Here is a 12,110-nt window from a genome sequence, read left to right as displayed (position 1 = left end):
TGCAAGTTGGAGAAACCACCCAAATTTCTCATAGGGAGGCCAAGGGAATCAGAGACCACCACCTCCAGGCTACCAACAACCACCCTACCAAGAAGAGAAAAAAGCCGAACCTTGAGGAGATGCTAACAAAATTCATCTCGATGTCAAAAACTCATTTTCAAAATATCGAGACAACCCTTAAAAATCAACAAGCGTCAATCCAAGGGCCCGAAACTCAGATAGGCCAACTCGCCAAACTGATTTCTAAACAACCACAGGGTAGTTTTCCGAGTAACATGGAATGTAACCTAAGGGAACAACTCAATGCAATTACCACTCATGACAAGGAAGGGTTAGTTGAGCCTGTATCAGAACCGAGGCAAGGCATTGTGGTAAGTCAAGATAAAGGTGAGGTAGTCCATAGTGAACAAAGAACGCTAAGTAAAGTGTACAAACCACGGGTGCCATACCCCAATACGACAAGGAAAGACCGTACAGATGAAAAATTTGGTAAATTCCTTAAACTAATAAAGAAATTACATATTAACTTACCGTTTATTGAAGCTCTCTCACAGATTCCAAACGTAGTCAAATTTTTAAGAGAGCTTCTAGCAAACAAGTGAAAGTTGGATGAGGCGTCGTATGTGGAGTTGAATGCAGTTTGCTCAGCCATATTACAGAATGAGCTACCCAATAAATTGAAAGATCCAGGGAGTTTTACGATTCCTTGTTTAATTGGTAGTTTAGATGTTCATAATGCATTAGATGACTTAGGGACAAGCATTAATGTTATCCCTTATAAAATGTTTAAACAACTAGGTCTTGGGAAACCCAAACAAACTAGGATGAGCATTCAATTGGATGATAAAACCATTAGATTTCCTAGAGGTATCATTGAAGATGTTCTTGTTAAGATCAATAAATTTATATACCTAGTAGACTTTGTTGTTCTAGACATGGAAGAGGATAGCAACACACCTTTGATTTTAGGACGACCCTTTTTAGTGACTGCGAGAACCATTATTGATGTTGGTACAGGTGAACTCACACTCTGTGTGAGAGACGAAACAATCACCCTTCACACTCGTAATTCTAGTAACACATCAAAAATTGAAGGTGGTTGTATAAATCATTCTACTAGTACTGATCATGTGGTGAAACCCTCTGTGCAGGAAACAGTTTCGAAGAACGCATATGAGCCGTGTTCAAACAACAACAAAAGACCTATCTATGAAGAACGAAGGCTACAAATCGAGGAACTGGATAAATGGCAGACAAATAGACCAAGGACACACGGTAAACTAAAATCACGCCATGACGAGCTCAATGACGCACCAAATCAACTTAAGGCTGGAGACAAAGTACTACTAGATGCAGCAGATCCTCGAATTGCCACTTTTTAACCTAATGAAGAAATTCCTGTCAAGGTACTCAGTATTTTCCCATATGGTATAGTCAAGGTAATTCATCCCAAGTTCAGCACTTTTAAGGTAAACAGTACTCGTTTTAAACCTTATTTTGATAAAATTGATAGCAAGAATGAGGAGTGATAAACTCCTCGCACCATCATGACCATACACCAGAGAGGTAAGTCAAGCTTAGACTATAAATAAATGCTTCTCGGGAGGCAACTCGAGCATTAACAGTAATGATTTATTTGAATTTTAGTTTTTCACATCTAACCTACTAACTGAGTCTTGAAACACAGGGCTTTCCCATCCACATGGCCAGGCACACGGGCGTGCCGTAGGCCGTGCACATGCCACGAGATTGACACGGCCATGCAATACGGCCGTGTGAAAATAGGTAAAAGTTTTTCCTCAAAACGGGATGCGATAAGTTGCCACGACCATGCGACATGGCCGTGGGCGAAACTACCAAAACAACATGGGCGTGAGACATGCCCGTGCCTTGAAACCGTGGTTGAAACTGAGAATTTAACACGGGCGTACGACACGTCCATGTCATTCACCTATGGTCGACACTGTCAAAAAGAACACGGGCATGGGCTATCATACACGGGCGTTGGAGAAGCAAACTAAGTAAGACACGACTGTGCGACACGACCGTGTGCACCTACACGCCGAAGGAACACGGGCGTGGGTCGAATGTCAGACGTGCCCAAATTTAAAAATCGCGAAACACACGGGCAAAAATTAGGGTACACGAGCGTGCCCCATGGCTGTGTGCCCCAAAATCTATATAAACCCCTCACTATTCATCATCTCCCTCCCCAAAAATCCCTAACCCTAGCCACTGCAACTCCACACGCCCTACCTGCCATGCCCGTGGGCCGCCTACAACACTGTTTTCGACGACTTAAGCTTCTCCCTTTTGCGTTTATTTACTCTTTTCTCTCTATTTTCTTTAAATATTTTGCCTATTTCATGTTTTCTCTGGTCCATTTGACTATTTTAAGTGAATATTAATAGTAGAATAATAGAAATACTCATGTTTTTCATTAAAGAATATTTCCATTTTTCATACTACATTCATCCATTTTTCTTGTTTCCATGGACTTTATGTTTACCCACATACATTCATGCATTAGATTTTCCCGTCGTATTATTCTCATAGTCCTATTTTAATAACTTTGATATAATTGCTTTAGTTGTTTTAGTTTTGTTCTCTTCATTTAGTACGCGAGTCTCATGAAATATTCCTAATTAGTTTTGTTTTTCCATGCTATTTTCGGGATGTATTGGTTGAACTTCGACTTTTCAATGTAGGTACAATGTCATCCTCACGTGGTAAGAAGACTGCTATTCCCGCCTTGAAGAAAAGGAAAGGAGCAGCGTCATCCTCGGGTCCTACCGCAGAGATTAGGCACCCATTCCTCTAGGTTCCCTTGGGACCCTAGGAGGAATTATATCAGATATTACGGGCCCGACCCCTAGGTGTGGGCCGCTGCATTGACTAGGCCACACAAGAACAGATTCATTTGGCTGACGCGGTCTGAGCCCTCATGACGACTGACCTGTGGGGGCTTTTCTTTGAGATCGTTGAGCGGACATATCTCGAGTTCATATTGGAACTCTGCTCGAGGTTTCTTCTTCAGACCGTCATAACCAATTTCGACGATCCTGGAACGGTTCAGTTCTGCCTTGGTGGTCTAGTACGCTAGTTGAGCATACCCGAGTTCAGGATTGCACTAGGGCTATACACGGAGGAGTTCATGGACGAAAATGAACTCGACACCCTCCACCACCACATCCATTACTCTCCCTCAAAGTGCTAGAGGGACCTGGTCCTTATGTCAGCCACCTACGATCCTAGCCGCTTCAAGGCATCGGCTCTCCCTCCATCCTTGAGGTACCTACATGCCCTCTTGGTCACACTCTGACGGGACAACGAGAGAGCAACCGGCGTCGTCACCACCCATGACACCTATTTCTTATGGAGCATGGCAAACAGGCACGTCCTCGACCTTACTTACTTCATCGCCCTCGCCATCCGCCATCAAATGGAGTGACATAGGAGAGGGGTCATCTCTATCGGGCCCTATGTGACTCGACTGGCTCGGCACTTCGGTCTCCTCAACTTAGTAGCACAATCATCCTCCCTCACTCTCATCGGCCAAATGTCCTCACAGGGCATCTTGAGCATGCTAAATATGAGGATGATCGAGAAACGACGTGGCACCTACCCTCCACAATACTGCCTTGTCCAGCCCACCGAGGAGGAGGACCCAGAGGACATTACTAATGATGTCCCTCCACGTCATGAGGACCTGCCATCTCAGCCACCACCCATCCATCGTCCAGTTCATGCGACGACTTCATATTCTGACATCTCTTAGCACCTTACACGATTTGAGCAGTAATTTTTTCAGCACTTTGATCACATTGATGCAACTCTACATTAGATTTTTCAGCACTTCCACATGTCATCGCCACCACCACCTCGCGAACCATCCAGCGATGACGATGTGTAAAAATTTTTTATTTTTAATTTTTATTTTCACTTTTATCTTTATTTATCTTAATTAAGTACTTTTTATTTCATTTTCATTTAATATTATTTTAATTTTAGTTTTTATAATTTTTATTGAATAATTTATAGTCTTGGCTATTTCATTACAACTAATTATGCTTCATTATATTCACTAAAAAGTTCCTGATTTTATCACAGTTATAAAGAGTCCCAAAGCTCATCATCGCATAGGAACCAAAAACTCCACTGGGAAAGGTTTTCCACGACTGCCATGTCCTGCTCGACCATGACCGTAGCTACCACCAGATATAATATTCTTTTGGCGCAGGACTTATGGACTAATGAACCTCTAGCACCACCAAAGTATCCTCCTCCACTCTCATCATTGCCTTGGCTGATTATTCTCCATAACTCCAATTCAAGGAGTTCATTCATCATTCAGGAAGTTTCACTTCTCCCTATCTTATGATTATATATCTATCTTTGTACATTGAGGGCAATGTACAACTTAAGTGTGGGGGGTCTTTCATATCATCATTAGAAATCCTTGAATTTTGTCTTATTCTCACGTGAATCACTCATATCACTATTAGAATGAATTTTAATTAATTTATGATCTTTATTGATGTATCTTGAATTAAAACATAGTCATTTATGCATTAAATGTTTAAACTTTAAGACATTAGGGAATCAAGCATGATAAGTTGATTTTTGAAGAATTATAAACTTTTATGTTGCTTCCCTAAGTTTAGATATTATCGTGAGTTGAAATTCACAAGTTTCAACATTAAAAAGCCATAATTTTTATGAGATCTTGATCTTTCAAAGCATATTTTATTTCTTTCATGCTCACTTTTATTATGAGTGCGTCAATATTGATTTGTTATTCTAGAACTTGCTTGATTATGCATGTCAAGACCACACCATTTGATTTGATATGTCAAGATGATAAAGGCACTTAGGTTTAACCCACTCACTCCACAAAAGCCTACCTTCATAATTGACCCTTAGTGATCCCTTTTGAGCCTAATAAGCCACTAATTGATTTACCCTCAATATTAACCCATAACCCATTATTGTTGAAATCCCCTAATTTGATCCCTATTTTTGTCGAGATTTGATTTGAACAAATTGCTTAGCTATGTTTCGACCTTCTATGTATTTGACTTGCTCTTAAAATATATATCTACTTACATACATATTAGTAGTAATTCGTCATTTTTGAGCTTGAGTGTTAATTCCATATTCTGAGAAGAACCTCACTTGTATTCAACTGATGACTAGTTATTTTTCTAGCTAGGTAATTTTTCAATTCAATCTCGATTCTAACCTTTTTTTCAGCTTGTGACCACACCCCCTAACCAAAGCCATGTTACAACCCTCTAAAGACCTTTTTGATTGATGTATCAGCTCAATATATAGTGGTGGAGATTTGATTTTCAAGCAAGCCTATGGCAACAGCTTTTCATATTGACTAATGAGTGCCTTAATTGATGTCCTTAAACACCTTGAGTGATTTGAGTGAATCTTTAGTGAGGATGTTAAACTCTGTGATATTTTGATCAAAGGTAATCACTTAGATAATGGGAGACACCTATGTTTTCGTGATAAAATACTCAACTTGGAATGTTTGAAACTTTGATGTACTTTTAAGTTGAATTTTCAATGTATGAATACTTATGGATTATTTTGAGATATTATTGATAAGGATTATAAATTGAGAAGAATTTAATTTGATTGTGAGTTGAGGATCTTGCTTGAGGACAAGCAAACGCTTAAGTGTGGGGGTATTTGATAAACCGTAATTTATACATATTTTTATCCCATGCTTAGTGCATTAATGGATGGTTTCTCCTTAGATTTGGTGAATTCAATGCTCCTAATCCTTTAATTTCATGTTCTATACTTAGGTTAACATAGGAGAGTAAAAAGAGTGAGAAACAGGTCGAAAACGGAGAAAATGGACCCACGTGAGAAATCAACATGGCCTGGACTTCCTCACACGGGCGAGTCACACGGCCGTGTCCCTTTGGTAGGATCGAAGCACGACTTACACGGGTAGACTATACGCTCGTGCCTGTTCAACAGCCTTGACCACGGGCTGGAGTTATCATACACGGGCGTGTCACACGAGCGTGTTCCTGCCGAGCCCAATATAACCCTATTCGAAAAAGGCCAATTTTGAGGGCTCTTAGGCATTCCAAAGCCTATTTAAACACCTAAGTAGGCATTGAGGAGGAGGACGCGGAGTAGGAGGCAAGGAATTACTCAAGGGAAGCCGATTGGTCCATCTCAGAAGCCGGATCCATCATTAAGACTGAAGATCTCCCTTCAATTTCCATTCAAGGGTTTTAGGTTTTCTTTATGTTTTGTATTCATTATTCTTCTGAGATGTTTTCTTCTACAATTATGAACTAAACCCCCTAAATACCTAAAGGGAATGAAACCTGAGACGAATCTTGTTATTATTATCTGAATTAAATGATAAATATTTGACTTGTTCTTAATTATGTGTTATTAACTCTTTTTTTAATATTCCAGGATATTGATTCGAGTTAATGCTCTTATTCAGAGGATGAATAGACCCTGTCTAAGAGTAAATTTATTATAATTAAGTGGAGTTGATTGCACGAGTAGAGATAGGGTGATAAGATTTTGCCGGAGTAGGGTGAAACCTAATAAGGGGATCCATAAATCGAGTTAATGTAACACTAGGTGTTAATTAAAAAGAGATTTCAATTAATCAATCTAGGGTTAGAAGTTATTTTTCTCGAGAGAGATAATAATATAACTTAGGGGTTTTTACGGATCAAGTCAAATGAATAAATCGTCTGATTCAGAGTCAAATAATAAGTGAAGTCTAGGTGGATTTTTCCTTGGGTATTGTCTTAATCAATCGAGTTTTCCCAAAAGCTTTTTCCCAATCTTCTCTCTGTGCACTCTTAGTTTAGTAATTAGTTTAGATAACCAAATCCCTTAATTGTCTTAGGTTTCATTCCCCTTAGGTATTTAGGGAGTTTAGTTCATAATTATAGAAGAAAATATCTCAGAAGAATAATGAATAGAAAACATAAAGAAAACCCAAAACCCCTGAATGGAAATTGAAGGGAGATCTTCAGTCTTGATGATGAATCTGGCTTCTGAGATGGACCAATCGGCTTTCCTTGAGTAATTCCTTGCCTCCTACTATGTGTCTCCCTTCCTAAGTGCCTCATTAGGTGTTTAAATAGACTTTAGAATGCCTAAGAGCCTTCAAAATTGGCCTTTTTCGAATAGGGTTATACTTGGGCTCGGTAGGGACACGCCCGTGTGACACAACCATGTGCGATTACTTTAGGCCGTGGTCAAGGCTGTTGAATAGGCATAGGCATGTAGTCTACCCATGTAAGTCGTGCTTCGATCCTGCCAAAGAGACACGGAAGTCCAAGCCGTGTTGATTTCCCATGTAGGTCCATTTTCTCATTTTCGGCCCGTTTCTCGCTCTTTTTACTCTCCTATGCTCATCTAAGTATAAAACATGAAATTAAAGAATTAAGAGCATCGAATTCACCAAATCTAAGGAGAAATCATCCATAAATGTGTTAAGCATGGGATAAAAATATGTATAAATTACGGTTTATCGTAGCCCATGGTGAGGGCACCTTATAAGTTTCAAACATTCCAAGTTGAGCATTTTATCACAAAAACATAGGTGTCTCCCCTTATCTAAGTGATTACCTTTGATCAAAATATCATAGAGTTTAACATTCTCACTAAAGATTCACTCAAATCACTCTAGGTGTTTAAGGACATCAATTAAAGCACTCATTAGTCAATATGAAAAGTTATTACCATAGACTTGCTTGAAAATCAAATCTGCACCACTATATATTGAGATGATACATCAATTAAAAAGGTCTTTAGAGGTTTGTAACGTGGCTTTGGCTAGGGGGTGTGGTCACAAGCTGAAAGAAAAGGTTAGAATCAAGATTGAACTGAAGAAATCACCTAATTAGAAAATAAATTATTATCAGTTGAATACAAGTGAGGTTCTTATCAGAATATGGAATTACCACTCAAGCTTTAAAATGATGAATTACTACTAATATGTATGTAAGTATTTTTTTTAAGAACAAGTCAAATAACATAAAACTTAATTGTTGCAACGAAGAATAAAACTTAGCTAAGCAATTAATTCAAATCAAATCTCAACAAAAATAGGGATCAAATTAAGGGATTTCAACAATAATGGGTTATGGGTTATATTGAGGGTAAATCAATTAGTGGCTTGTTAGGCTCAATTGGGTTCACTAAGGGTTAATTATGAAGGTAGGCTTTTGTGGAGTGAGTGGGTTAAACCTAAGTGCCTTTATGATCTTGACATATCAAATCAAATGGTGTGGTATTGACATGCATAATCAAGCAAGTTCTAGAATAACAATTCAATATTGACACACTCAAAGCAACAATAAAAGTGAGCATGAAAGAAATAATAGATGCTCTAAAGGCTCAAGATCTCACAAAAATTATGGCTTTTTAATGTTTAAACCTGTGAATTTCTATTCAAGATAACACCTAAACTTGGGGAAACAACCAAGAACATTTAATTCTCAAAAATCAACTTATCATGCTTAATTCTCTAATGTCTTAAAGTTTAAACAATCAATGCATAAATGGCTATGGATTAATTCAGGACATATCAATAAAAATAATAAATTAATCAAAATTCATTCTAATCATGATATGAGAAGATCACATGAGAATAAGACAAAATCAGGGATTTTTAATGATGATATAAAAGACCCCCCACACATAAGATGTACATTGCCCTCAATGTACAAAGATGGATATATTTAAAATTTAGATATATAATCATAAGATAGTGAGAGAGGTGAAACTTCTTGAATGATGAATGAACTTCTTGAATTGGAGTTATGGAGAATAATCGGCCAAGACAATAATGAGAGTGGAGGAGGATACTTCGGTGGTGGTGGTCGGGCAGGACTTGGCAATCGTGGAGAACCTTTTCCACTGGAGTTGGAAGTTCCTAAGTAATAGTGAGCTTCAGAGCTCCTTATAACTGTGATAGAATCAAGAACTTGTTAGGAAATATAAAGAAGCATAATTACTCGTAAAGAAATAGCTGAATAAAAATTATAAAATCTCAAGATAAAATAGTATTAAAAGGATAAAAGTAGTTTCAAAAACAACAAAGATAAAAATAAAATAAATAATAGGTGTTTTATAAAGAAATTGGGGCACACGGCCATGGGGCATGCCCGTGTGCCCTCATTTCAGCCTGTGTGTTTATGGTTTTCGAAATTGGGTGCATTGGTGTACATGGCCATGTTGCACGGCCGTGTCAATCTTCGTTCGCTTGTTCTACACTGGTGTATGCAGGCGCACGCCCGTGTTATTTTGACAGGCTCAATCACGATCGATGGGCACGGTCGTGTCGCATGCCCGTGTTAATTTGGCAGGATTACCCACGGCAATGTCGCACAACCGTGGCAACTTATTAGATCCCGTGTTGGGGAAACGTTTTTGCTCTGTTTTCACACGACTGTATAGCACGGCGGTGTTTCCTGCTATGGTGTGAGAACGGCCTAAGGCACGCCCATGTGCCTGGCCGTGTGGATGGGAAAACCTTGTGTTCCACGACTCAGTTAGTAGGTTAGATGTGAAAAACTAGAATTCAACGAAATCAATACTGTTAGTGCTCGGGTTGCCTCCCGAGAAGGGCTTATTTATAGTCTAAGCTCAACTTACCTCTCTGTTGTGTGAACATGGTGGCTCGAGGAGTTTACACTTCTCGTCCCTGCTATCTACTTTATCAATATAAGGTTTAAGACGAGTATTGTTTACCTTAAAAGTGTCGAATTTGGGATGAATTACCTCGACTGTACCATATGGGAAAATACTGAGTACCGTAAAATGGATTGCTCCGTTAGGTTCAGAAGTGGCAATGCAAGGGTCTTCTGCATCTAGTAGTACTTTGTCTCCAACCTTAAGTTGATTTGGTGTGACATTGAGCTCGTCATGGTGTGGTTTTGGTTTATCGTGTGTCCTCAGTTTATGTGTCCACCATTCATCTAGTTCCTTGATTTGTAGCCTTCGTTCTTCATAGTAGGTCCCTTGTTGTTACTTGAACATGGCTCATGTAGGTTCTTCGAACTTATTTCCTGCAAAGTAGGTTGCACCACATGGTCAATTTTAATAGTATGATTTAATCAACCACTTTCAATTTTCGAAGTGTTATTCGAATTACGAGCTTGAATGGTGATTGTTTCGTCTCCCACACGAACTGTGAGTTCACTTGTGCCAACATTAATTATTGTTCTAGCAGTTGCTAAAAAGGACCTCCCTAAAATTAAAGGAATGTTACTATCCTTCTCTATGTCTAGAACAACAAAATCAACTGGGAATATAAATTTGTCAATTTTAATGAGTACATCTTCAATAATCCCCCTAGGAAATCTGATTGTTTTATCGTCTAATTAAATACTCATCCTAGTTTGTTTGGGTTTCCCAAGACCTAGGTTCTTAAACATTTTGTAAGGCATAACATTGATACTAGCCCCTAAATCAGCCAAAGCATTATTAACATCTAGGCTACCAATTAGATAGGGAATCGTGAAACTCCCTGAATCTTTTAATTTGTTGGGCAGCTTATTCTGGAGAATGGTTGAGCAAACCATGTTCAGCTCCACATGTGATGCTTCATCTAACTTCCTTTTATTTGTTAAAAGCTCTTTTAAGAATTTGACTGCGTTTGGTATCTGCGAAACAGCATCAATAAATGGTAAGTTAATATGTAATTTCTTTAAAAGTTTAAGGAATTTACCAAATTGTTCATCTGAGCGGTCTTTCCTTGTCGCATTAAGGTATGGTACACGAGGTTTGTACTCTTTACTTACCGGTTTTTGGTCATTGTGGTCCACCTCACCGTTATCTTTATTTACCACAGTTTCTTGCCTCAGTTCTGGTTCATGTGCAACTAACCCTTCCTCATCTTGAATGGTAATTGCCTTGATTTGCTCCCTTGGGTTAGATTCAGCGTTACTTGGTAGGCTACCTTGTGGTCGTTTAGATATCAATTTAGCGAGCTGACCTATCTGAGTTTTGAGCCCTTGGATCGACGCTTGTTGATTTTTAAGTGCTGTTCTGGTATTTTGAAAATGAGTTTCTGACACTGAGATGAATTTTGTTAGCATTTCCTCAAGGTTCGACTTTTTCTCTTCTTGGTAGGGTGGTTGTTGAAACCCTGGAGCTGGTGGTGGTCGCTGATTCCCTTGGCCTCCCTATGAGAAATTTGGGTGGTTCCTCCAACCTGCATTGTAAGCATTAGTATAAGGATTATTTTGAGATCGAGGATTATTACCCATGTAATTTAACTGCTCATTCTCCATGTTGTGGCCATAGAGTGGGTAATCTAAATTGCTTGATCCACCTCTACTTGCTTCACACTGCATTACTGCGTGAACCTGAGAAGAACTAAGAAAACCATCAAATTTTCTATTCAAAAGTTCTACCTGATTAGAGAGCATAGTGACCGAATCGACGTTAAAAATACCAGTTGTTTTCATTGGCTTTGTCCTCATAACTTGCTACTGATAATTATTCAGTGACATCTTTTCTATAAATTCATAAGCATCTTCAGGTGTCTTAGTATTGATGGTTCTGCCAGCAGCCACGTCGATCATCCGTCGAGTCGAAGGATTCAGGCCATTATGAAACGTTTGAACCTGTAGCCAAAGTGGTAACCCATGGTGAGGGCACCTTCTCAAAATGTCCTTGTATCTCTCCCATGCATCGTAGAGTTTTTCTAAATCCATCTACACAAAAGAAGAGATATCATTATGTAATTTAGCCGTTTTAGCCGGCGAAAATTTTTTTAATAAAAACTTTTCGGTCATTTGTTCTCAAATAGTGATTGGCCCTCGTGGTAACGAATTCAACCACTGTTTAGATTTGTTTCTCAATGAAAAAGGTAATAACTGAAGGCGAATGGCGTCATCAGAAATGCCATTAATTTTAAATGTATCACATAGTTCTAAAAAGTTTGCCAAATGAGCGTTGGGATCTTCATCCTGCAACCATCAAACTGAACAAATTGCTGTATCATTTGAATTGTGTTAGGTTTCAATTCAAAAGTATTTACAACTAGAGTAGGTCTAACCATGCTCGATTCAGTTCCTGTTAAAGAAGGTTTAGCATAA

At 38.8% G+C, this 12,110-nt stretch overlaps 1 non-coding gene across 1 annotated transcript; it reads left to right on the top strand.

Annotated features, from left to right (window-relative positions):
- Window positions 1-11,652: 11,652 nt before the first annotated feature.
- On the top strand, window positions 11,653-11,758 carry LOC121231610 (small nucleolar RNA R71). Its single transcript, XR_005929666.1, has one exon. It is a non-coding gene; the product is annotated as a small nucleolar RNA R71 (small nucleolar RNA).
- Window positions 11,759-12,110: the final 352 nt, after the last annotated feature.

Source organism: Gossypium hirsutum, chromosome A06 (assembly GCF_007990345.1).
Source record: "Gossypium hirsutum isolate 1008001.06 chromosome A06, Gossypium_hirsutum_v2.1, whole genome shotgun sequence".
Classification (NCBI taxonomy): domain Eukaryota; kingdom Viridiplantae; phylum Streptophyta; class Magnoliopsida; order Malvales; family Malvaceae; genus Gossypium; species Gossypium hirsutum.
Note: the sequence above shows the minus strand (reverse complement) of the source record. Positions and strands in the feature narration are given on the sequence as shown.